This window comes from Macaca nemestrina, chromosome 2 (assembly GCF_043159975.1).
Source record: "Macaca nemestrina isolate mMacNem1 chromosome 2, mMacNem.hap1, whole genome shotgun sequence".
Taxonomy (NCBI): domain Eukaryota; kingdom Metazoa; phylum Chordata; class Mammalia; order Primates; family Cercopithecidae; genus Macaca; species Macaca nemestrina.
In genome coordinates, this window is record NC_092126.1 from 199,956,147 (window position 1) to 199,979,500 (window position 23,354).

At 35.2% G+C, this 23,354-nt stretch overlaps 1 protein-coding gene and 1 long non-coding RNA gene across 5 annotated transcripts in view; one reads left to right on the forward strand and one right to left on the reverse strand.

Annotated features, from left to right (window-relative positions):
- Positions 1–23,354, forward strand: part of LOC105485564 (roundabout guidance receptor 1) — a 1,159,905-nt gene that overhangs the window by 242,115 nt on the left and 894,436 nt on the right. The window lies entirely within an intron of this gene.
- LOC105485540 (uncharacterized) overlaps positions 1–23,354 on the reverse strand; it is a 113,884-nt gene that overhangs the window by 67,080 nt on the left and 23,450 nt on the right. Inside the window, exon 3 of one of the 3 annotated variants that reach the window (XR_011620434.1) lies at positions 2,592–2,688. The exons of the other annotated variants lie outside the window; for them this stretch is intronic. This is a non-coding gene — a long non-coding RNA (uncharacterized lncRNA). The remainder of the gene's footprint in view (positions 1–2,591; positions 2,689–23,354) is intronic. 3 annotated transcript variants of the gene reach the window in all.

The following is a 23,354-nucleotide window of genomic DNA, read 5'->3' on the forward strand; positions in this document are numbered from 1 at the left end:
GATCAAGGAAGAGCTAATATGACTTAAAGGAATCTACCTGTACTGCAGGATAGATAGCAATGCCTTTCTCTCAATGTACATTTTGACAGATCTTGAGTTTCATTTTGGCTGTGTTGAGTTCTGAATGTCAAATCCAAGTAGTAATGTCACACTGGCAGGCAGGAAAAAAGTCTCTCTCGAACTCAGTAGAGAGTTACTGGCTGAGGATACATATTTGAGGGTCACTGTTTGGAGGTAGTACCTCGTGCCATACCCATTGATGCAATCACCAGGGAGAAGAAAGAAATGTCATTGCTATGACCGCTTTGGCAGAAACAAAATGTAATATTAAAATAGTTCTGTTTCAGAAAAAGTATGTGATTATGAAGATTACTATGTTATTTTTGTTAAATAAGTTTTATTATGTGTTATTATGTTATTTTTGCTATTAGTTTAAAGCAAATTATAACATGAGAGTTTTAACTTTTGATCAGCAAAGACATCTCTCCTATTAGGTTGGTGAGGAAGGGAAGGTTCTCCAAGTAGCCATATCATGCTCTTAACTATTTTACCTTAAAAAGGTTAACAACAGAATTTGTTCTATGAATACAAAGAAACAGGTGCCTGTGGATCCATTTTTTAAGTTAGATATCAAAATATTTTAATACATTTAATTATTACATTCTAATTAAACAATACATTTTCACTACTTTGTTCTGATTTCATAGAAATGTTGAAGGCTGCTTTTCAATGTACACATTTTGGTGCAATACAGTACTCCCCTCCGTATATCTTACCTACAGTCAACGGTGGTTAGAAAATATTAAATGGAAAATTCCAGAAATAAATACTTTAGAAGTCTAAAATTGTGAATCATCCCTTATTCCAGTGTGTGTACACTACCACTACCCACCCGTTTGTCACTTATTAACTGTCTCTGTTATCAGGTCTGCTGTCACAGTATTGCAGTGCTTGTGCTCAAATAACCCTTATTTTACTGAATAACTTAACACCTAATCAAATCTTTGAATTATGTCTTTCTTCGTTTTTTTGTTTTGTTTTGTTTTTGTTTGTTTGTTTTTTTATTGAGACTCACTCTGTTGCCCAAGCTGGGAAGCAGTGGCGCAATCCAGACAAGACCTCCAGAACTCAAAGGATTCTCCCATCTTAGCCTCCCAAATAGCTGGGACTACTGGGGTGCACCACTGAAGGCCCAGCTAATGTTTTCTGTTTAATATTTTAGAGACGGGGTCTTGCCATGCTACCTAGGCAGGCCTGGAAATTCTGGGTTCAACCATCTGCCACCCTCAGCCTCAGAAATCGCTGAGATTACAGGCATGAGCCACTGTACCTGGCCTGAATTTTTCTTGTTGAAAATAACATCCTTAATAAGAAGTAACTATTTTCAAACCATTGTTGTGGCAAGACATTATTGTTTGTAACTAGTAGAGACTATGGAATATTAATTAAGTAATAAATACAAGTCTTACAAGACACTTGTCTATAACAAAAAGTATTGCAAAATTGAGATTACTGTCACTGACTTCAAGTACATGCTGGAGAAATAATTGTTTGCATTTAATTATACAGAATAGAGGCATTGTGTGTCTATAGATGCATAATGTGTCAAGAAGGCTTATCATAAATTGTCTTTAAACACAGAATATTCTAGAAAGATGAATTGTTTGTTCTTTATGATATTGAGATATTTCCCCAAATTTCTATGGTTGAAGCATTCGGCTGTATCGCTGACAGTATTTCCAAGAGACATTAAATTCTATCAGGCAACATGTGAAACTATTTACTTTTAACAGGTTTTAAAATTACATAGTTATGAATGAGAATCATTTTAAGCCTTGTCATTTGGTCTAAGAAATGATCTAGAAGTCACAGCCTTGTTTATTTCAACAGACACTTACTGTTGAGATGGTTCCAATATTGCACTAGTAAGCACTAAACTTTGAGTCTCAAATTCTCATTAAAGACATGAAAGATTCTCAGTGGTGAGATTGAAGGGTTTCAATGTGCAATATTTTGATAAAATCACATATATTTGTGTATGCATATTTATTTTGCCATCTACCTAAGGTATTTCAAATAGTGAAAAATGTAGATGAAGCAAATGTAATGGTGTTTTAGATTGCCAGAAAAATGAATTAATACATTTCCATCTGATACAAATCTCTTTGCAATGTAATGAAAACAAAGGGTTTTATGATAACCTAGAAAGCATTTTTTTGCAAAGTAAATCAAGGGAGAAAAGAAAAGGAAAGAGCAAGAGATGTCAGGTCAATTAGATTTCTGGGTTCTAAACTGTAATCAAATGAGCTTTGTGATTTCGCATAATTTATTTTTGCTATTCATTTGTTTGTTTTAATGTAATTGACAAAAATGCTTTTTACACTTCATTAATCTTCTCTAAGATAAAGGTAATTGGACGTGTATTCATACGTGGTGATGAAAAGAGCCATATAATCTAATTCTCTACCAAATCATCAAGCAAAAACTTCAGAAGCAAAATTTGAACCCTCACATTCAGAAAATTATTTTTATACTTGGGGCAGTAAAATAACTTTTCAATTTGGTTACTGAGAGTCAGTATTCACACATACCTTGTAGAGGGGCCCGATTATTTTTTTCATGCATAAGTGTCAATATCTGCCACATCTTCCATTCCAGCCCATCACTGACCTTCCTGCTGAACTTCAGCTGGATGCAAAACAAACCCACGAATTCTCAACTCAGTGTTCATGTCAAGAGAGATTGAGGACAGCTAGAAAAGTTAAACTTAGGGCTCCTCCTTTACCTGAAAATATCTTATTTTGAAGTGCCTGTCCTACAACTTTATAATATACAACCAAATTTCTTTCCAATTATTTTATGTATCTCTGTTTAAGTTTGTCTTGAATGAGATAAACTATGGGATCATGTCTGGTTGTTTATTTTGCTCTTCCCTCTCTCTCTTGTTAACCACAAAATCCCAGGGACAGAAAAGAGGTTACATTTTCATTTCCGTCCCCCAACATTCCATTCTCTTTCTTTTTTCTTGGTCCTAGCTAAGAGTTGGTGTCTTCTCTTTACACTAGATAGGTTTTTTTGACCTTAGTTCTCCAGGTTTGTCCCCTGATCTGGTGAAGAAAATAAGTGTAACAAGTCCTCTCATCAAAAACCCAAGGCTGTTTTCAAGAGTATTTTCTTGCTGAGAGGTAGAGTAACCACTCTCTCCTAGTCTAGGATGATAATTTTCATGATTCTATTTTAGAGGTAAGAAGATGTAAGCAAATAAAATTGAATGAGAGAAACCAAGCAGTATTGACTCAGGGGTCCATGTCACATGGTTCTCTTTTTTATTGGTTTGCTTTGCTTTGTTTTCTTTTGGTGTGGGCAGTATACTCAGAGAGATACCACTCAATTCACCTGCACTGAGCTCCTTTACAACAGAGTTCTGTTACAATAAACCTGATTTTTTTTTTTTTGGTAGAAAAGGGAATGGATAGTTTTCCAGGACACAGCAAAGGCAAAACTCCTTTCTACTGCACATATTGCATCTAGCACTAGTGTTTGTGAACTGTAACATATCACTGCCTTATATTCCAGCATTTTTATGCATATTTGCATTAAATTGGTACAATATTTTTTCATGGGATCTGTCAATAGAGTATCAAAGACCAGATTTAAAATAAGAGAAGTGATTTAATTGTGCATGTGAGCATATTATTTATGAATATAAAGAAACATTTAGCTGTTTAAAAATCGTACACATTTTACTAAAATGTTCAAGCCAATTGTCCTTTTTAAAAACATTTAGTTTGAGATTTGCTAATGTTTCTAAAAATGTCACTAGTACTTTTGCTGAGTTTAGCTCTCTGAAAGGACCTTGGTAATTCCAAAGACATTGTAATTATCTCCTTTTGTCATTGAAATAATCAATACCTCCTTGAAATACAAATGAATTGAATGTGTAAGAAAGGACGAATTTTCTTTTTCTATCTAGAGATAAAGTAGTGCTGTAGATCCTGACATTGTATAGAGAATATTAATCAAAGAAAATTTGAACACTTGTCTTTTATTTTTAACGTTTATTCTAGATTTAGGGGGTACATGTGCAGGATTTTTAAGGAATTTGAACAACTTTATTAGTAAAGTTAGCAAATTATTTAGTGCTGGATTATTTGGGGTTATCCTAGTAATAAATCTGAATCAAAATATAACATATTTTACAATACTTTAACCAAAATGTTCTTTTTAATTATTAGTGTAGACTTTCCAAAATGTTTTTGAAAAGTAAATTTTTTGTTTTCTTTTGTTTTGTTTTTTGAGACGGAGTCTCTCTCTGTGGCCCAGGCTGGGGTGGGCAGCGCCATCTTGGCTCCCTGCAAGCTCCGCCCCCCAGGTTCCCGCCATTCTCCTGCCTCAGCCTCCCGAGGAGCTGGGACCACAGGCGCCGCCACCTCGCCCGGCTCATTTTTTGTATTTTTAGTAGAGACGGGGTTTCACCGTGTTAGCCAGGATGGTCTCCATCTCCTGACCTCGTGATCCCCCTGCCTCGGCCTCCCAAGGTGCTGGGATTACAGGCGTGAGCCACCATGCCCGACCTGAAAAGTAAACCTTACGTTGAAATAAAAAGCAAATGATGAAATAAACATTGAGTTATTGATATCATTTTACCTCTGTTGGAAAAATCTGCTTCCTATTGAATGGGTTTCTTTGACTAAAATAACGCATTATCTACTCACATTGGTTTGGAAATATATTTCCAGACAACCATAAAGCTCATTTATTCAAGTAATTGTCATTAGGTTTCCTGTAAGTTTTGTGTGGAAGCCTCATGTGGATTCAGAAAAATATGATTTATCTGTATAGGAATAGTGACAAAACCTAATTTATATTACTAAGTGACTTCAAATTTCTGTTACCATTTAGACAACTTGTAGAATACAGAATAGGGAAAAATGTTGTCTTCTTTGATATATTTTTATAAGCAACTGATTTTATTTATCTTTTAAATTTATTCATCTCTTAGAACCATAATTGCAAAAAGATTACAGAATTCAGTCTTATCGTTTTACAAATTAAAATCCTTAAAAGTAGAAAAAGCTAAGTCACTGGATCAGTGAATACTTAGACAAAAATTCAGTTCTCAAGAATTGTAGATGAGTTAGTGATGTGAGCTTCACAAATTATTGGATTCAAAGCCTATAACCACGTGTTATAAGATGTAAATAAGCCGTTCTTTCTGAACTTTTGTTTCTTCACAGAATTGTGGAAATCAAATGATGTATGTATTCAGGTCACAGAAAATTTATGATGCATGGTGCCATTTAAAAAAATATTTGCTCTGTGGTAAGCACGGTGCTGTTCACTTTACTCATGCTCTTTTGGAAGCTAACAATTCCTGCAAGGTAGGAATAATTGCACTCAATTCAGGACATAGCTGTATCTGTTACCTAATATAAGTACTTGTCATGTGGTAACAAAACTAGTAACAAAGACAGATTTTAGAACCCATGTCGAACTTTTACCTGTGCCCTATTGCTCAGTAGCAAAACCTATAAAGAATATTTATTTCTCATTTTGTTAGGTTCATTCTGCAACACATATGCGAGCAAAATGTTAACTTTAAACATTTCATAATTTCTTTTTACTTAAGGAAACAATAAAATTCCAAATACTTTAAAACGTTTTGCAATTACATAAATTCTTCCTATGAGAAGATAAGACTAGCTACCCTATTTACGTTTCTGGCATATGAAATTGTCTAAGGGACTTGAATTTTAATAAATGTACTTTTGGAAATTATCTGTAAGCTTTCATTGGGTCTAATGCAAAACATCTGGAGGCAATTTTATTATTAGTTGCATACTCTTATCTTTAAAAGAGAAAATTAACTTATATAATAAGAGCCTTAAAATAAGTGTAGTTTTGGGGCCAGGCGCAGTTGCTCACACCTGTAATCCCAGCACTTTGGGAGGCTCACGTGGGCGGATCACGAGGTCAGGAGATGGAGACCACCATCCTGACCAACATGGTGAAACCCCGTCTCTACTAAAAATACAAAATTTACCCGCGTGTGGTGACACATGCCTGTAATTCCAGCTACTCAGGAGACTGAGGCAGGAGAATTGCTTAAACCCAGGAGGCAGAGGTTGCAGTGAACTGAGATCCCGCCACTGCACTCCAGCCTGGGCGACAGAGTGAGACTCTGTCTCAAAAAAAAAAAAAAAAAAAAAAAAAAAAAAAAGTATAAAGTTCTAAAGACACTAAACACATACCGAAAACACTGATCTTTTCACACATATATATATATATGTATACACACACACACACATATCTGAAGTATAAATTGATGAAAAAATCAGTGTTTAAATTATAGGTAAAATATACATGTAAAATAAAATTATCCAAGTAGAAAATGGTCAGAAAATATACATATATATATAAGAAATTAATATCATATTGGTATGGTGGGAGCTGGAAATTCTTATTATTTTTCATAATTTCAATAACAACACAATGAGTGTTTTTAAAATTATTTTATCATTTTATCAGAACCATTTTACATATATTAGATAGATGTATTACATAATTAAATATATGTAATTGTACATACATTATACATATAGTGAAATACGACTACAAAATTAACCATAACCATATTCTAGTAGACATTTTAATAAAATATTTCTACATTTAATAAAGTTTTCTCTAATTTTTTTGTTTGATAAACAGAATAATGTGATAACGTGGATCTTTTTCATTAAAGAAATTGGAACAGAATGGAGAATATAACATAAGAAAGTATATTGTTCAAAGTTTGAGAATTTTTATGATGGATTTCCGAGTATTTAATAGATATGTCTGAAACTTCTCTCTTTCTGTTATTCTTTGTATCTGTCTCTCTCTTTCTCTCTCTCTATGTATATGTATGTGTATGTATATTTATATTTATATTTATATGTATACTAACACACAAACATATAATTTTCAATTATTTTGTTGCTAGGACCAGAGAAATAATAAAGCTTTCTAACTTGTTGTCATTGGAGGAACAAATTTTGTTTCAATTCAATTAAAATTAGAAATATACCCCTTTTATGATCAAGTATTATGGCACAATATGAATGTCATTTTCTCTGTTTTTGAAGACCATTCAAGTCTGGCATGGGACATACACACAAACATACACTGATCAATTCAATTCAGTATGGTTTACTTAAGAATCCAGTTTCTTCTCTTAGTTTCACAGTTCTTAAATAAGTTTGGATTTATTTAGACAAATGCAATACTTAGCTTTAAAAATCTGAAAGCCCCTTGGAATTGTTACTTGAATAACTGTGTTTATCAAGTGTAATATAGAAAAGAATTAACCTTTCTCAATTGTAGACATATGCACTTACATATACAAAAATTCAGATTTTTCCATTTTATGATAGTATTTTATCTCATTCAAGTAGAAACTATCACTAACTCTTTCTAGATATGCTTAATCCAAAGCTTACCAAAAATTAAAGAAAGGCTCATTTGAGATGGTTTAGATCTTTATATATTTAAAATATCAAATTTTATGAATATGTTTTCTAAATGAAATTTTAAAATTCTATTTAAGATTTTTACAGTTCACATTTAATGATTATATTTTTATTTATATTATAAAAAAGCTCTAAATAGTGTTTCTGTCTTTGTCACACACACACACACCCACACACACACTTCAAATGAGGGAGAATAGTGGGAGTATTTGAACTTTCTCTGTCCAAGACTCTCTATGCTGGTCCCAAACTCTTATCCCATTATGTGTCTTTAGGTATATCTTCCTTCCTAACATCAAAATGTTTTTTTATGCAAGTAGTTGATGCCATTCATGATGTAGATTACTTTCTCATAACAATAAATTCCACCCCCAAAATCTAAAGTAAGCGCACCGCATATACATAAATACAGTAATAAGCTTATGAAAATCATAATAATTCTGGGCAGTCATGTCTACTCCATAATTCTGAAACAATAATGAATATTCTTCTGTTTGCACAAAATCAGTGTTCTATCATTTTCTTGGTAGTCTCTCTTTCAGATGGACTTTGCATGAAAAATGCAAAGTCTAGGCTGGGCGCAGAGGTTCATGCCTGTAATACCAGCACTTTGGGAGGCCGAGGCAGGTGGATCACCCAATGTCAGGAGTTCAAGACCAGCCTGACCAACATGGTGAAACCCTGTCTCTACTAAAAATAGAAAAATTTAGCTGGGCGTGGTGGCAGGTGCCTATTATCCCAGCTACTGAGGAGGCTGAGAAAAGAGAATCGCTTTAACCCAGGAGAGTGGAGGTTGCGTGAGCTGAGATCGTGCCATTGCACGCCAGCCTGGACAACAAGAGCAAAACTCCTTCTAAAAAAGAAAAAAAAAAAAAAAAGAAAGAAAAATGCAAAGCCTATTTTTTGTGGGCTTTTTTGGTGAACAACTTTTTTTTCTTTCACATTTATTTGTTTAAATTGACATATAAAATTGTATATATTTATCATGTAGAACCTGATATTTGGAAGTATACATGCATGTGGAATGATTAAATCTGGCTAATTAACAAATACATTACCTCACATAGATATCTTAGTATGCATGCTGTTGTAGCTTCTTTAACTAAAGGATTGAGAATTGTATCACTGTGTACTAATTTTTGTGTGTGTGTGTGTGTGTGAGTCTGTGGTTGTGGGGCTTAATAGGCTTTTATGTAACCTCTTATAATGATTGAGCTGATTCTATTGTTTTAAGCCCATCAATAATGATCAGATAATTTGTTTTTAAAAAAAGTAGATCAGCTTGTTGTTTATTAGACAAGTATAACTGTCATGTGTCTGATTGTAAAGACACTTGACACAGACCTTTAACATGCACTTAATAAATGCTTTGTCTAATTCAAATATTAAGGAATTACCTTTAGAGAAATAGTCCTCAAAAATATGTTATTTAGGTTCCAATTTTACAAGGCTGAATCCTTTTATAGCTATGACCTCCCAGACAATATGTAGAGTTGAAAGCTGATAGTCCCATAGTTTGTGCTCTACAAACAAACATAACTTGAAGTTTTTTCTGAATTTAATATAAAATATTTCAATTAAATTTAAACTCAAAAACCATATTCATCTTTGAATATAAATGTCATCTTTAAACAGAAATAATGACGTATAAATACATTACTATATGCACCGTAGCAATCTATTGGTGTTATTTCCTCCTTCCAAAAAGGATTTATTAAGTGCCTTTCCATTTAAAGCTCCCCAGTAGGTATTAAGGATACAAAGTAATGAAATGAGGTTCCTCTCCTTGGGTAGAGGGAAATGCACAAAAGCAAGTGGAAATCAGTGATCAAAGTGATGAAAACAGGAATGATGACTCCAGGATTTCAGACAAGGCGACGATTATTTCTGCTTTCAAGGCAGAATTCAGAAGAATAGATTTCAGAGAGGTGGTCTCTCAATCACTTCTTGAAAGAAGAATAGCAGCTTGCCAGTTGCAGGAACAGAGGCAGAGAGGACTCTCCAAAAAAATGAAAATGTAACAGTCTTGGGAAAGACAGTGGTATAAAGGGCCATGGTCTGTTTAGATAATAATAGGGGACTATTGCAGAAAAATAACAGATAACAAAGGGTCTTGAAGGCCATCCTCAGAAGTTTGGGTTGTACTGTAGCAATACAATTACCAGTAAGTTATTAAAATATATAATTTATTATACCAAAACAATTATCAAATATGATTTCTTTGGAGTTGCACTGCCACAGATACACTAATTTAATAGATGACATCTTGAATCTGTTTTGTTGTTATTAACTTCATATATTTGACCATATTGACAGTCATAATTAAGTGTAGCTTATTTTATTGTCTTAACATGACAATCCTACTTCCTTTGGGTTATAGCGTACAGTTAAGCATATATTTTACCTGTCTACATAAACCAACCACGTAGTGTTGGATAGGAGAGGAGGGAAAGGTCATCACCTCTCTCTACTGACACAGATATCCAAGGCACATTCAAGGTAGCATCCTGGTACCAGCATCCAGGTGCTTCCCCACACATCTTCCCCTTAATCGCAGGAGCAGATGGTGGATGGATCAAGTCTCGGGGTTCACAATGCGGGAAGTGTGTGTGTGAGGGAGGTGGTGACGAATACGGCCACTTCATTTTCAAACAAACATCTGCTAAAAGACAGTGTTTATTTGCAGCTAACTGAAGCATTCACTACAAATCAACTTTAGAATACCTTTTGCGTGGGATTTGTCTTGAGGGTCGGAAAGAGGCTTCAGTCATTTTAACCTTTTTTCAACAGTATTACTTATGTAGTCACTTGTCTTACACATGCATATAGGCTAACAAAGACACACCTGTTACAGCGTTTTTCATCTGAATAGAGAGATGTCTGAAGTAACCAGTGATATGTGAAGGGGCACAAGAAGCTCCTAGCTTATTCTGCCACCTTGTGGTTACAACACAAATTTCCATCACACCAGTAACTTAACAATTGTGTATTCTTTACATCAAGGAAATTAATCCCCATGTTTCATAAACAGGAACCCCTAAGAAAATTGGAGTTGTGCATATATTTTCTTGACAAATATTCAGACATTTAAGGCAAGATGATGCTTTCTTTGAATTGCTTAACTTTAGTTAAAAGCAAGTGATGGGGAAGAAAATAATCTTTATAGTCCTGAAGCACATTTAAAGATAGGATACCAGTATAATTACGTACTCCAATCAGAAGAGGGGCAACTGCGGGGAAAGGAGATGATTGCTTTCACAAGGAGTCCTAGCCACCATCTGTAGCTTGCACTCTGAATGGGGTCTCAAAGATTATTCAATGAAAATAGCTCACTTCTACAGACTATCTAAAATGCATATTTTCTCTTAAACACTGAGTTATGGTCTAGATAATTTCCCCAAATATTGTCTGTTTCTTCGATGAATCAAGTGTTTTGTCCTATACTTTAAATTTCTTTTAAAAATGATTTTAATCTCTCAAAGTATTTTTCTCATAAATAAAAGTTTTTTGTTGTTTTTTGTTGGTTGGTTGGTTGTTTGTTTGTTTTGCTCTCGTTTGCTTCTAGGTTAGTGTTTCAAAACTATTTTTGTACCAAGAAACATTAGTTTCGTTATCATATGTTGGATACAAATATAAATTAACTTCCCCAATTCTTGTGTCTGCTTCTTTTCCCTCAGGTAGTCCTTAGCTACTATTCCACTCTTGTATCATCCGTGTAATCTCTGTTATAGTTTGCATTCCTGATTTTTAAAAAGCCATTCCCATAAGATATGAGTTTTTCTATCTTTATCTTAATTTTACAGTATGACTTATTCATAAACTACTCCAATCTTCCCCATATGGAAATATAACTGAATAAAACTTTGTGTTATGTATTAAACATTTGCCATGGCTGAAGGAACAAATCTGAATATCATATTATCTCCTGAGTTCTATACTCATTAATGCCTTAAGACCCAGAGCTTACCAGTCAACTACTGAGGCCAGGAAATTTGTACTCCAGACTCTCCTTTTTCTTACCATTCTGAGTTGAGGGACATCATTGAATTGAACTACTCTTAATTTCTTATCATTTGTCTTTACTTGTGTTTCAGAAGAGATCTCACAGCCTAAGGTTAATAGCTAACTTCCTGACACCCCAAGCTAGTTTTCCTTCTGCCTGTTGTACTTTGCTTTCTTCAGCATATGTGCATGCATCCTGGGGGTATTCAAAGTCTTTTTTTTTTTTTTTTTTTTTTTCGAGATAGAATCTCCCAGTCACCCAGGCTGGAGTGCAGTGGTGCAAACAGAGCTCACTGCAGCCTCGACCTCCTGGGCTCAAGCAATCCTGCTACCTTCTAAGTAGCTGAGACTACAGGCTTGTGCCACCAGGCCTGACTGATTTTTTTTTTTTTAATTTATTGTACATAGCGGGGGTCTCCCTATGTTGCCCAGAATAGTCTCAAACTCCTGGACTCAAGCAATCTTCCTGCCTCAGTCTCCCAAAGTACTGGGATTACAGATTTGAGCCATGGTGCCCAGCTACAAGGTCTCTTAATTGAAGTTTAAGATCAGTTCAACCATTCTTCTCAAGTACCTGCCTACCTTTGCCTAGAGGAGGATTGTAAGAAAGTGATAATGCATCCAATTTTGCCAGGACATTAGACCCATTATTCTGGTTTAATTATTTAAAAACACTTTCACTCTCAACCTTCTCCTGGCTGGGACAACCAGGAGACAATCATGTTATACTCAGCATACCTTTTTTTTTTTTTTTGAGATGGCGCCTCACTCTGTCACCCAGGCTAGAGTACAGTGGCACAATCTTGACTCACTGCAATCTCTGCCTCCCGGGTTCAAGCAATTCCCCTGCCTCAGCCTCCCGAGTAGCTAAGACTACAGGCGTGCACCACCACGTCCAGCTAATTTTTTGTATTTTAGTAGAGATGAGGTTCCACCATGTTGGCCAGGATGGTCTCAATCTCCTGACCTCGTGATCCGCCCATTTCGGCCTCCCAAAGTGCTGGGATTACAGGCGTGAGCCACCGCGCCCGGCCACACTTCTTATAGTGAGAACTATTTCTGTCTCCATCAATATCAGGTTTGGACATGTGACATGCTTTGACCAGTAAAATATGAAAGAAAAAGATCAATATGGGTTCTGAGCAGAAGCTTTCAGCGCCATTGAGTTTCTTAAAGATCTTTTTTTTTTTTTTTTTTTGAGACGGACTCTCGCTCTGTCTCCCAGGCTGGAGTGAGCGGCGCCATCTTGGCTCCCTGCAAGCTCCGCCCCCCGGGTTCCCGCCATTCTCCTGCCTCAGCCTCCCGAGGAGCTGGGACCACAGGCGCCGCCACCGCGCCCGGCTAATTTTTGTATTTTTAGTAGAGACGGGGTTTCACCGTGTTAGCCAGGATGGTCTCGATCTCCTGACCTCGTGATCCACCCGCCTCAGCCCCCCAAAGTGCTGGGATTACAGGCGTGAGCCACCGCGCCCGGCCGAGTTTCTTAAAGATCTTATCATCTCTTCCCTCTACCAAAAACAGCTTCTTGCTTTTGGGTTCACTCCAGAATCCAGACTGAGGAGACATTGAGGTTTTCTCATCAGCCTGGGTTCTGGAATAAGAAGCATTTAGGAAGAAAGCAGAGTAACAGCTATTAATAACTGGCCACCATGTAATATGAATGACAAATGCATGCTGTTAAGAAACAGCAAGATTCGGAGACCATTTGGCCAGGCACGATGGCTCACACCTGTAATCCCAGGACTTTGGGAGACCGAGGCGGATGGATCACTTGAGGTGAGTAGTTCGAGACCAGCTTGACCAACATGGTGAAACTCCCTCTCCACTAAAAAAATAAAATAAAATACAAAATTAGCCGGGCGTGGTGGCACACACCTATAATCCCAGCTACTTGGGGGTCTGAAGCAGGAGAATTGCTTGAACCCAGGAGGTGGAGGTTGCAGTGAGCCGAGATTGCACCATTGCACTCCAGCCTGGGCAACAAGAGCAAAACTCCGTCTAAAAATAATAATAATAATAATATTTGGAGAATGTTTGTTATCTATGCATAATATAGAAAAAGCTTTACATTTTTGTTTATGTTCTGTTATCACCCTTTCTCCCTATTCATAATTCTAAAAAGCAATCCTCCCAGGTCTTCTAACTCACTGTTGTTTCACGGACAATTCTAAAGCTGTTGCTCGCATATATACCGAGAAGCTAGACCTTTTAGGAAGTAGCAACTCTAAAACTACCTGAGAGAAGTGAAAGAAGGGGAAAGAAAAGCAGCGGGGGAGGGAGGGAGGCTGGTAGAAGCAGCATGTGCCATTCCATCTCTATTTCCTGTTGTAGATAAGCTCGGCCATCATTTTTGTCTGCCTCCCTTCCCCTTCCTTTCTTCCGTCTCTTTCTTCTTAACATACCTTACCCTATGCATTTCTTCTCCCAAATCTGAGTATCTACTCAGAGACAGAATATCTGAGTATTAGTATATTGGTAAACTAAATACACTTATAGGAAATTCAGCATACTTTTGTAGAAATGTACATTCAAAACCAAATAGGGTGTAAGAGTAGAACCTTATATGAAATCTAGTCAGCTCCGAATCGTTCTGACCCTAATCATTGTAGGTAAATTAGAAGGCCACTCCTATCTTGTGATTTTACAGCAATGCAAGCTCTAGGATTCTTCACACATTCCTTCCACTCTCTTACCACCAGATGGCTCTCCAAGCCAACGTGGTCAATAAACCCTAACACTGTAGAAAATGTCAGTATATTACCACATCTCTTCCTGAAAGGGATTAAATGATTATTTCTTGGAATACCACATATTCATTCATTCAGTCATTGTTCCCTCATTAATCCATCAGCAACTGAAGGTTTGAATGAGACTGACACAGAGATTATTTCATAGTAGAGTAATAAAATGTCTACAACTATTACTTTAGCTCCCACCACATAGCACGTATTCAATGAGTGCCACCTATTATTAGCTAACTTTTACATACCAAGGTCATACATGAACATTCTAAAATAATATTTTCAGTCTCTTGCCTCTCTCTTTACATGTTACTTATACCCAGAACAGAGGGTAAACAAAGATGATCTGGAGATAAAGATTTAGGAGCCATTTAGTGCTATTACATTAGTACTTTGAAAGTCACAGATATAAAGGGGATGGACCAAAAAGAATGTTAAAATAAGATAACTAAGAATAAATCCTCGGACCTACTAATATTTAAAGGTTAATGGGCTGAAAGGAGCCTAGCAGAGAGACTGATGCAGAGCTGGCCAAGAGTTTATAGAACAATAAGAAAAAATAAGTTCTCCTCACATCCAAAGGCCAATGGCAAGGAAATTTCTGCAGGGAGAGAGTGATGGTCAGTGTCGATTGTTCCAGAAAGATCGAGTGAGATACAGATGGGAAGCACTCGCTGGAAATTCAGTTATTGGTAACTTGAGGCATTAACTATGGCACAATGGAGGACTAGCCAAATTGAAATGAACCCAGGAGTGACAGGAAGTGAGGAAGTGAAGAAAAATGAGAAAAAGTCATAACCAGGAATTGAAAGGAGGTTGGGAAAATATTTTCTTTTGTTTAAGATGAGGAATGACTGAGCATGATTTTTACACTAAGGGAAAGAATTCAACAGAAAGAGTCTTATGGTATGGTAAAAAGAGAGGGTAATACACTGTGATGCAATTTTTCACTCATTGGAATGACACATTTTGTCTGATGACACATCCTCTTGACTAGACTGTGGGGAACACCTACTCTCATGCATTGCTAATTGGAGTATAAATTGGTATTGCCTTACAGGAAGGCAGTAGTGCATTGTCTTTCTTGTAAAAAATGCACAAAAACTTGTGTCAAGCATTTCCATTTCTAGAAATTTATCCTGTAGATAAATTCAAATATATGTGAATTAGTATATATTCAAGATTGTTTGTTTGTACCCAAATGCAACTGGCATATCCATCAATAGGCAATGATTTAATTAATTCTGATACGCACATACAATTAAATAGCATGCAGCTTTTAGAAACAACTACTTTGAAAAGATCTCTACATATTACATTTTAAAATACTACATAATAATGTGTATAATATATTATGTGTCATAAAATGGGAATCAGAATATATATCCATGTTTGTTTGTGTATAAACAAAGAGACTATGGCAAAGTTAAAAAGTAACTAAAGATAGTGGCAATATGTGTATCAGTGTGGTAGCAGGGATGATTGTTTGAAAATTGGGGTAGAGAGGAAGAGAATAGGAGAATAGGAGATCTTCCACTGCATAACTTTTTATTCTCTTTGGAAATTATGTATGCTTCCTTTTCAAAAATGTGAACATATGCATTTTTTAAATATAAATATAGGTAAATTGAGAGCTGTGAATGAAGAAGTGAGAGTATGGTCGTATATTTTTAAAAGTATTTAATCTAATGGAAGGAGTACTGAGCTTTCTCACAAGTAGAACTTATGTTATCTTTATTTAAAATTATTTTTGAATTATTTTAGTTATACTAATAGTAAACCTCATTATCCTCTCAATCATCAATTGCCAGGTTTCAAAAGTGGTTACAGTGAAAAATTTAAGGTATGGAAACCTTATTTTTTTCTTCATATGCGTTGATTACTTCTAGAAGGAAAGCTAAGGATCTGTTAATACTGGAGGAACGAAAGTTGGAGACTGAAAGTCAAGAGTGGGGCAGAAACTTCCTTGTCCTTGTTAAAGCTTTGTAATTATTTTAGACTAGATATGCATAGTATATATGACCCAGTATATTTTATTCATCAAGTAAAATATACTGATGCAAACAAAATTGCAAAAGATGTGAATATGTGAACACATCAACCAAATACTTTTAAAAACGACTACATAACAACTAGCCAGAATGACGCACAAACATTTTATGATTCATTTTATGGGATATTACCTAAGCAAAGTGTTGTTTCAACCCAATGACTATATTCACGTTCACGAACGTAGGTTTCAGTTAAATCGATATAGAATAGGACAAATACTTGGATATAGTATTTTGAACATATAAATTGTACAACATTAAGAATATTATTTATGAATATTTGTAAATCCATATATAATATATATGGAGAATCCTGAGATGGTGTTAGATCGTTTCAAAATGGGGTTAGATATTATGGAAAAATAAGACACTAAGGATACAAATTGTGAAGAGTTAAAGGAAGGTCTGCTCAGCAGTGGCCACAAACATTGTTGCTGGTTGAGAGGAAATTTGCATCTTTATAATACGTGTTATATGAAAAGCAGAGCTCCTTTCACATGCCAGCTCAGCTATTCAAGCTATTCTTATCTTCTATCTGGAATACTGACTAGGAAGAATAGGAAATTCTTCATTCATTTTGGCAATTATATCTGTCATGTGCAGGCAATGCAGAGCATTGGCGAACATTCAGAGAGCCCGAGGATTGAATTCATTGGTGGAGGACAGTTAGCATTGTTCAACAGTGCAGGAAGCTTTGCTGGCTTTAATAATGCATGAGGACTGGTTTGGGCTATTTTTCAGCCTCTTGTGTTGACTGCATGCACGCTGCCATGAGCCATGATCCCACTCCTCTCCAGGCTGTGTTCGGAAGGGGAAATCAGAAAACAAGGCTTGGGGGATTTTACATTTAGTAGAGCCAACCTCTTTTGCAATCAAAAACACTCAAGAAAAAAAAAATAGTATAATTGTGTCCAATCATTCATTTGAATTACACAGAAACATTTCTCTAAAATGGCAAAATGCAGTAAACTATGTGATTCCATATTTGTAAAATTTTCTAAATGTTGAAATTCTTTTGATGGACAGCAAAGGTACTTTAAGAACAGAAGCATGTTTCCTTAGATTCCATAAAAATTCAATGAGTAGTTCATAGTACTTAAGTGTTTATTTTAAATGTGTTCGTTTTAGTGTCTGTGTTTGAATTTGATGAATGTACAGACTAAGCTACAATTTTATGGAAAACATTACAGTTTCATAAACACACACACATGCACACATAGACACTAATAGGTTAAAAGGCTTTTTGGTGATAATAGTGTTTATAGTGTTAATACACTGTAACACTTGACTCCTTGTCTAGTACTTTCTAAAAGGGATTAAAAACGTATACACCTTCAAACCCTAATATAGACAAAGACCAGCATAGATTTTTTATAAAAGAGATTTGGACCCCACAGAACCAGAGACTGTGTCCAGCCCAAAGGTTTTAAGTTTTAAAAGGAAAAAAAAATATATTGACCACAAGAAATTTTCAACAGTTCAATCACGTCCACCAATGTGCTATCACCGCTTCAACATGCTTATGCCTTATCTACATTCTTTAAGAAGTATTCTGAAAAGAAGAGACTGTAATCCATGCTGTAAAAATATGAGAGAAACTCACTTGACTCTTCCATCCCCACACACCATGTGGATCTCTGAGTGAAATGTGCCTTTCGGAATTGAGGCCACAAATAAAGTTAAGCTTTGTCATCTTCCCCTGGCTTTCCAAACAAACCGTTGAGTTTTCTCTGTGAATGCAGCCTCAGATTCAACCTGCCTCATTCCTGCTCCTCCTCTAGAAAGCTATTCTTTCTCTGTGTTCCCCACATCCTCTGGGCCATTTTCCTAATGGCCATGCTGCCCCCCAACATTGGGGCAAGTGTGCTGGAATCATAGAAGTAGTGACTGAAGGTCTAGAGAACAAAAGGTTTTCAATCACAGTGGTTTTCATCAGAGAAAATAGTCACAAGAAGTTCTGAGTGATTCATATATGTAATTGTATTATACCAAAATTATTTTCTCCTAAAGCGTTGGAAATAAAAGGATAAAAATGTTCATTTCTTGGGGATATTTTAGCAATATCATTTTCCCAGAGCAATATTGAAATTTGCTTTTAAGTTTCATATAGATTAAGCAATAACATTACCTTTAAAATCACTCTTATAATGAAGTTGGCATATCAATAAATCAAACAATAGTCTATGTGCCCAGAAAATGGGATTTCTTTCTTTTTTTTTTTTTTTTTTTTACCATGGCTAATTCAGGTTATTTTTATTAACTTTTCTTCAATGTAAATGCTGGCTCTGACAAGGCAACATTCTCCTTGGTTTACGTAGGTCAAAAAGTGACTTAATCGCTCTATAAAGATGTCATTATAAATTGAATTACTTCTCAGTTATGTAGTGAGTCTTGTGAATTTACTAGGGGGTAGGGGGAGGTGAAAGAGGGAACTTTCATGAGAACAGTAATTTAATTACTTTTCCTGTAACTGAAGGTATAGTGTGAGTTCATGGTAATCATCTGAATGTTATTTTTTTTTCCCCCTCTTGCTGCTCCTTGGAATATAAAGATTGCTTTTCAAAAATATGGTCGAGCATATTTTTTTCTCCTTAAGAAACTATATTAACATACTTCTATTTGTATATAGATATATAGATGTATTATTACATAGCTCAGTTATTTTAAGTCATCAACTAGTTTCCTATGATAGAATATATTACATTTTATTACATTAATGTTTTCTCATAAAATACAAGACTGGAAGTTGCATAGATGGGTGAGAACAGTTAAAGATGGCTTCCTCCACTCCATTAAATATACTGTTGGTTGGTTTGCTGATATTTCCTTTGGCTATTTATTATCTTCCATGGGATTTTCTATTGTCTCCTAGAATTTCACAGATCAGTAATCTGAAATGAGATTTTGATGTTCAAAACTCAAGTTCTCTGCTAGATATTAAATATTCCATGTGAAGGTCAGGTTAGGATTGATTCATAGTGCTTGATACAAACAGCAGCTTTCAGTCCCTCTAAATCATGACTTTATTTTTTCTATTTCTCTTTTTATACATAACGGATACTTTAACTTAGAAGATCTGCTTTCTGCATTATGGAAGAAAGGCAATTCATATTTTTCTAAGGAAAATTTTGAAAGGCTTGAATTAAAATCCTTTTTGTTTTGTTTCCATGATATTATTTGTGTTTAGAATTGTTCATCTCTGAATATCTAACACCAGGTTTTCCCTGTAAGTTCTGAATCTTTTGTTTCTGTTTCTTCAATGTGATTCCAATTCTTTGTTTTGGAATATATTATTCTATTGTGATGATGGTAATTAAAGTCTATGTGACAAAATATTTCCTGTTTAGAAAAAGGAAATTATCTCTAGGATATGCCCGGTTTGTTCATTTCTTAAGATCAATAAATAGTAACAACTCAAATATGTAAAAAGGAATTAGATATAGCCTAAAGAATTCTAGCAGCAAAATAGTTACACAGCATGTAACTAGTTCACGGGTTTGAGAGAACCAAATTAATATATGTAAGACCACTTGCAAATTGTAAACTAAAATAAATAGATAAGCTATTCTAATTTTAGACGTAAGACATAATCACAAAAAAGGTGAATTCAATATAGCATAAGACTTATAATTGATTTTTAAATACAGCATAATACTGGGCCTTTTTTTAGTTAATAAAATATTGGTGGGAATTCAGCTTATGTTAGCTATATTCACATATAAAGTAGAATCACTTTGAGTCATCTCTTTTTAATAATTCTGTGTGATACAGATTATTTAATTTATCTGTGCCTCAATATCTTCTTGAAAAAGTGGGTTGCACCAGACGATGTGTAGACATTACTATCAGTTTTCTTTCTTTTTATTAACTTATTTTAAGTTCAGGGGTACATGTGTAGGATGTGCATTTTAGTTAAAGATGTGCAAAGGATGTGCAAAGGTAAACATGTGTTTAGTTAGGATGTGCAAAGATAAACATGTGTCATGGGGATTTGTTGTGCAGATTATCATCACCTAGGTATAACACCCAGTATCCATTAGTTATTCTTCCTGATTCTCTCCCTCCTCTCACCTTTTACCCTCTGATAGACCCCAGTGTGTGTTGTTCCCCTCTGTGTATCCATGTGTTCTCATCATTTAGCTCCCATTTCTAAGTGTGAACATGCAGTATTTGGTTTTCTGTTCCTGCATTAGTTTGCTAAGGATAATGGCCTCCAGCTTCATCCATGTCCCTGCAAAAGACATGATCTTCTTCTTTTTTATGGCTGCATAGTATTCCATGGTGTATATGTGCAGTATTTTCTTTACTCAGTCTATCATTGATGGGCATTTAGATTGATTTCATTCTAGCTTCTGACAACTCCCTGGTCTTGAGCTGGCTTTGCCAGTTGAATTTTGATATAATCTGCCCAGTATCTTTAAGCTGCTGTGGCCATCCTGTTGAGTTAGGTGTCTTATCAACAGAGTGTATGAATGGGTTGAAACAAGATGATTAAAATTACAGAGAGAACTGAATTAGACAGCAAGTTATTTGAAAATGCATATCCTCTGAGAATAGTTGAAAGTGAGAATATAAATTTACTAATATACCCATCCAAAGGCATTAAATTTTCTTCCTTGAGTGAGTATCTTTTTTAATCTGAACAATAATGTTGGGTAGTATTTAAAATTATTCTCAATTTACTAACGAAGTTGATAAATTTGATATTATTTAATTGTCCATTGTTGCTAAGTCAGTGGTACATTAAGCCAAAATTCTCACTTAAGCTTTTGTGAGCCCATTAAGAAGTCCAACAACACAATTAACTAGCTGTGTGTTTTCTTGATTATGCTCTTCTTTTACCTCTGCTCTATAATGTAAAAGCTCTAACAAATCCTGTGTGTTGTGCTGATGGTCATCCCAAGTATCTTGAAGAGTCACTGACATACAGTGGGCACAGAACATAAATTTGTGAAATTAAAAAATGTGCAGATTTGTTAAATGCTTGATTGAAAATCATGCATCTCAGTTATGATTTTGAGGCACTCAGGCACCCTAGTGTCTCAAGGAGACCATGGAAATTTCTAAGCATCATTTAATTTTAATTCATTTTAATTCCAAAGTAAACACATGATGTTATTTTCTAGGAAGTGTTGGAATGATGGTCTTGAAATCCCCAAATGTCAGAATACAGTATCACCCAAATCTTGGAATCTTTGTATTGAGCCAACAGTAACTTGTATAATTTCACTTTCTTTTTAATGACTTCCCTTGTCGCATACACATTTCATATCTTACACAGATTTTTTTTCTCCCAAATTAGTGTAGATAATTTTTCCCTAGGATAAAATGACCTAATTACTGTGACATTTTATGAGATGGTTAGAATCATAAAGTAGTTTAAAATATCCTCCAAATTGACCCTTTCAAAAAAAAAAGAAGAAGAAGAAGAAGAAGAAAGTATGTTCAAAATAACCATGTACTCCAACATGAAAATCTGGTGTGGATTGCAAGGATGTGTATTAGTCCATTCTCATGGTGCTATGAAGAAATACCAGAGAATGGGTAATTTACAAAGAAAAGAGGTTTAATTGACTCACAGTTCCACATAACTGGGAAGGACTCAGGAAGCTTACAACCATGGCAGAAGGCACCTCTTCATGGAGAGAACGAGTGCCCTGCAAAGGGGGAAAAGCCCCTCATAATACCATCAGATCTTGTTAGAACTCACTCACTGTCATGAGGGCAGCAGGAGGGTAACCACCCCCATGATTCAATTACCTCCTATCCAGTGCCTCCCATGACATGTGGGGATTATGGTAACTAAAATTCAAGATGAGATTTTGGTGGGGACACGGCCAAACCATGTCACACCATCTTGATGCCCCCATTTCCTAGATATACATTCTTAAGGATTACATATTCTTTGTAAGCATGAACAGCCTTTCCTATTCATTTATTTGTTTGTATGAATGGTGGTTGGTTGGTTTGTTTAGTGATTACAGTAGTTCATATCTCAGAAGCTGTGTGTGATGGTAAAGACTTTGCACCATGCCTGATATGTGGTAAATATTTAATGACTGGAAAGACTATTATTACAATGGTAAGCATACCCTACAATGGAAATCAAATAATTTATGATTAATAAGAAGCAGAAGTATCAACATTTATGCATCATTCAAATATTATTCATTATTTCACAGAATCACATTCATATGTTTCATGGAGGCAGGTTAAGATCAAGGAAGAGTCTGACATTATTCATGAAGCTGTAGTACCTTTCAGAAAGCAAGATGTATTGAGTGCTTGTTACACATTCAGCTTGTGTTAAATGCAGGGTAATGTTAAACAGAAACATGCATGATTTGGTAATATATATAAGGAAGATAAAATTCAATCAAATGATCACATAAATGAATATTTAGTTACACATTGACGCATGTATTAAGGGGGAAATATTTTTTAAATGATAAATTCAAGACTGTTCCTATAATTATAGAACATGACAATGCAGAGGATGGAGTTTTAAAATAATGATGTTCTGAATTTCCCCAATTTCTCTGAATACCTACCCCCATATCCCAGCAGCTTTTTTAGACAGGATACAGTCTTTAAGCTTGATGTAAACAAGCCATTTTAAAATGAGCATAAGCAGGAACATTAAAAAGAAAGGTGTTTAAACTACAGCAAGTGTGATTTAATTCAGTCATAAATATTGCTAAGCACTGAAATTTGGCTGCCTTCCAGAAAAAAAAAAGTAGAACCAGCTATAATCCCAAAATATGTCGGACTTTTTATTTCCAGAGGAAAAAGACAAGTCTAGGTGATTCCTTTAGGTTCATAATAGCTCTGAATCCATATTGGAAATTATACCCCTGCCCCAAAATAGTGTTTTATCTTTTTGCAATAAATTAATGGTGTGTTCCTACATTATAAAAGTTGTTTTTGCTAAGGACTTACTTATGTGTCATCAAATATGCTTATCCTATACCTTGAAAAAATTACTCTTAAACTATGAATTCTTTTCAACTGTGTTCTTTCTATAAGACTTATACTTTGTTTTGTCAAATTCT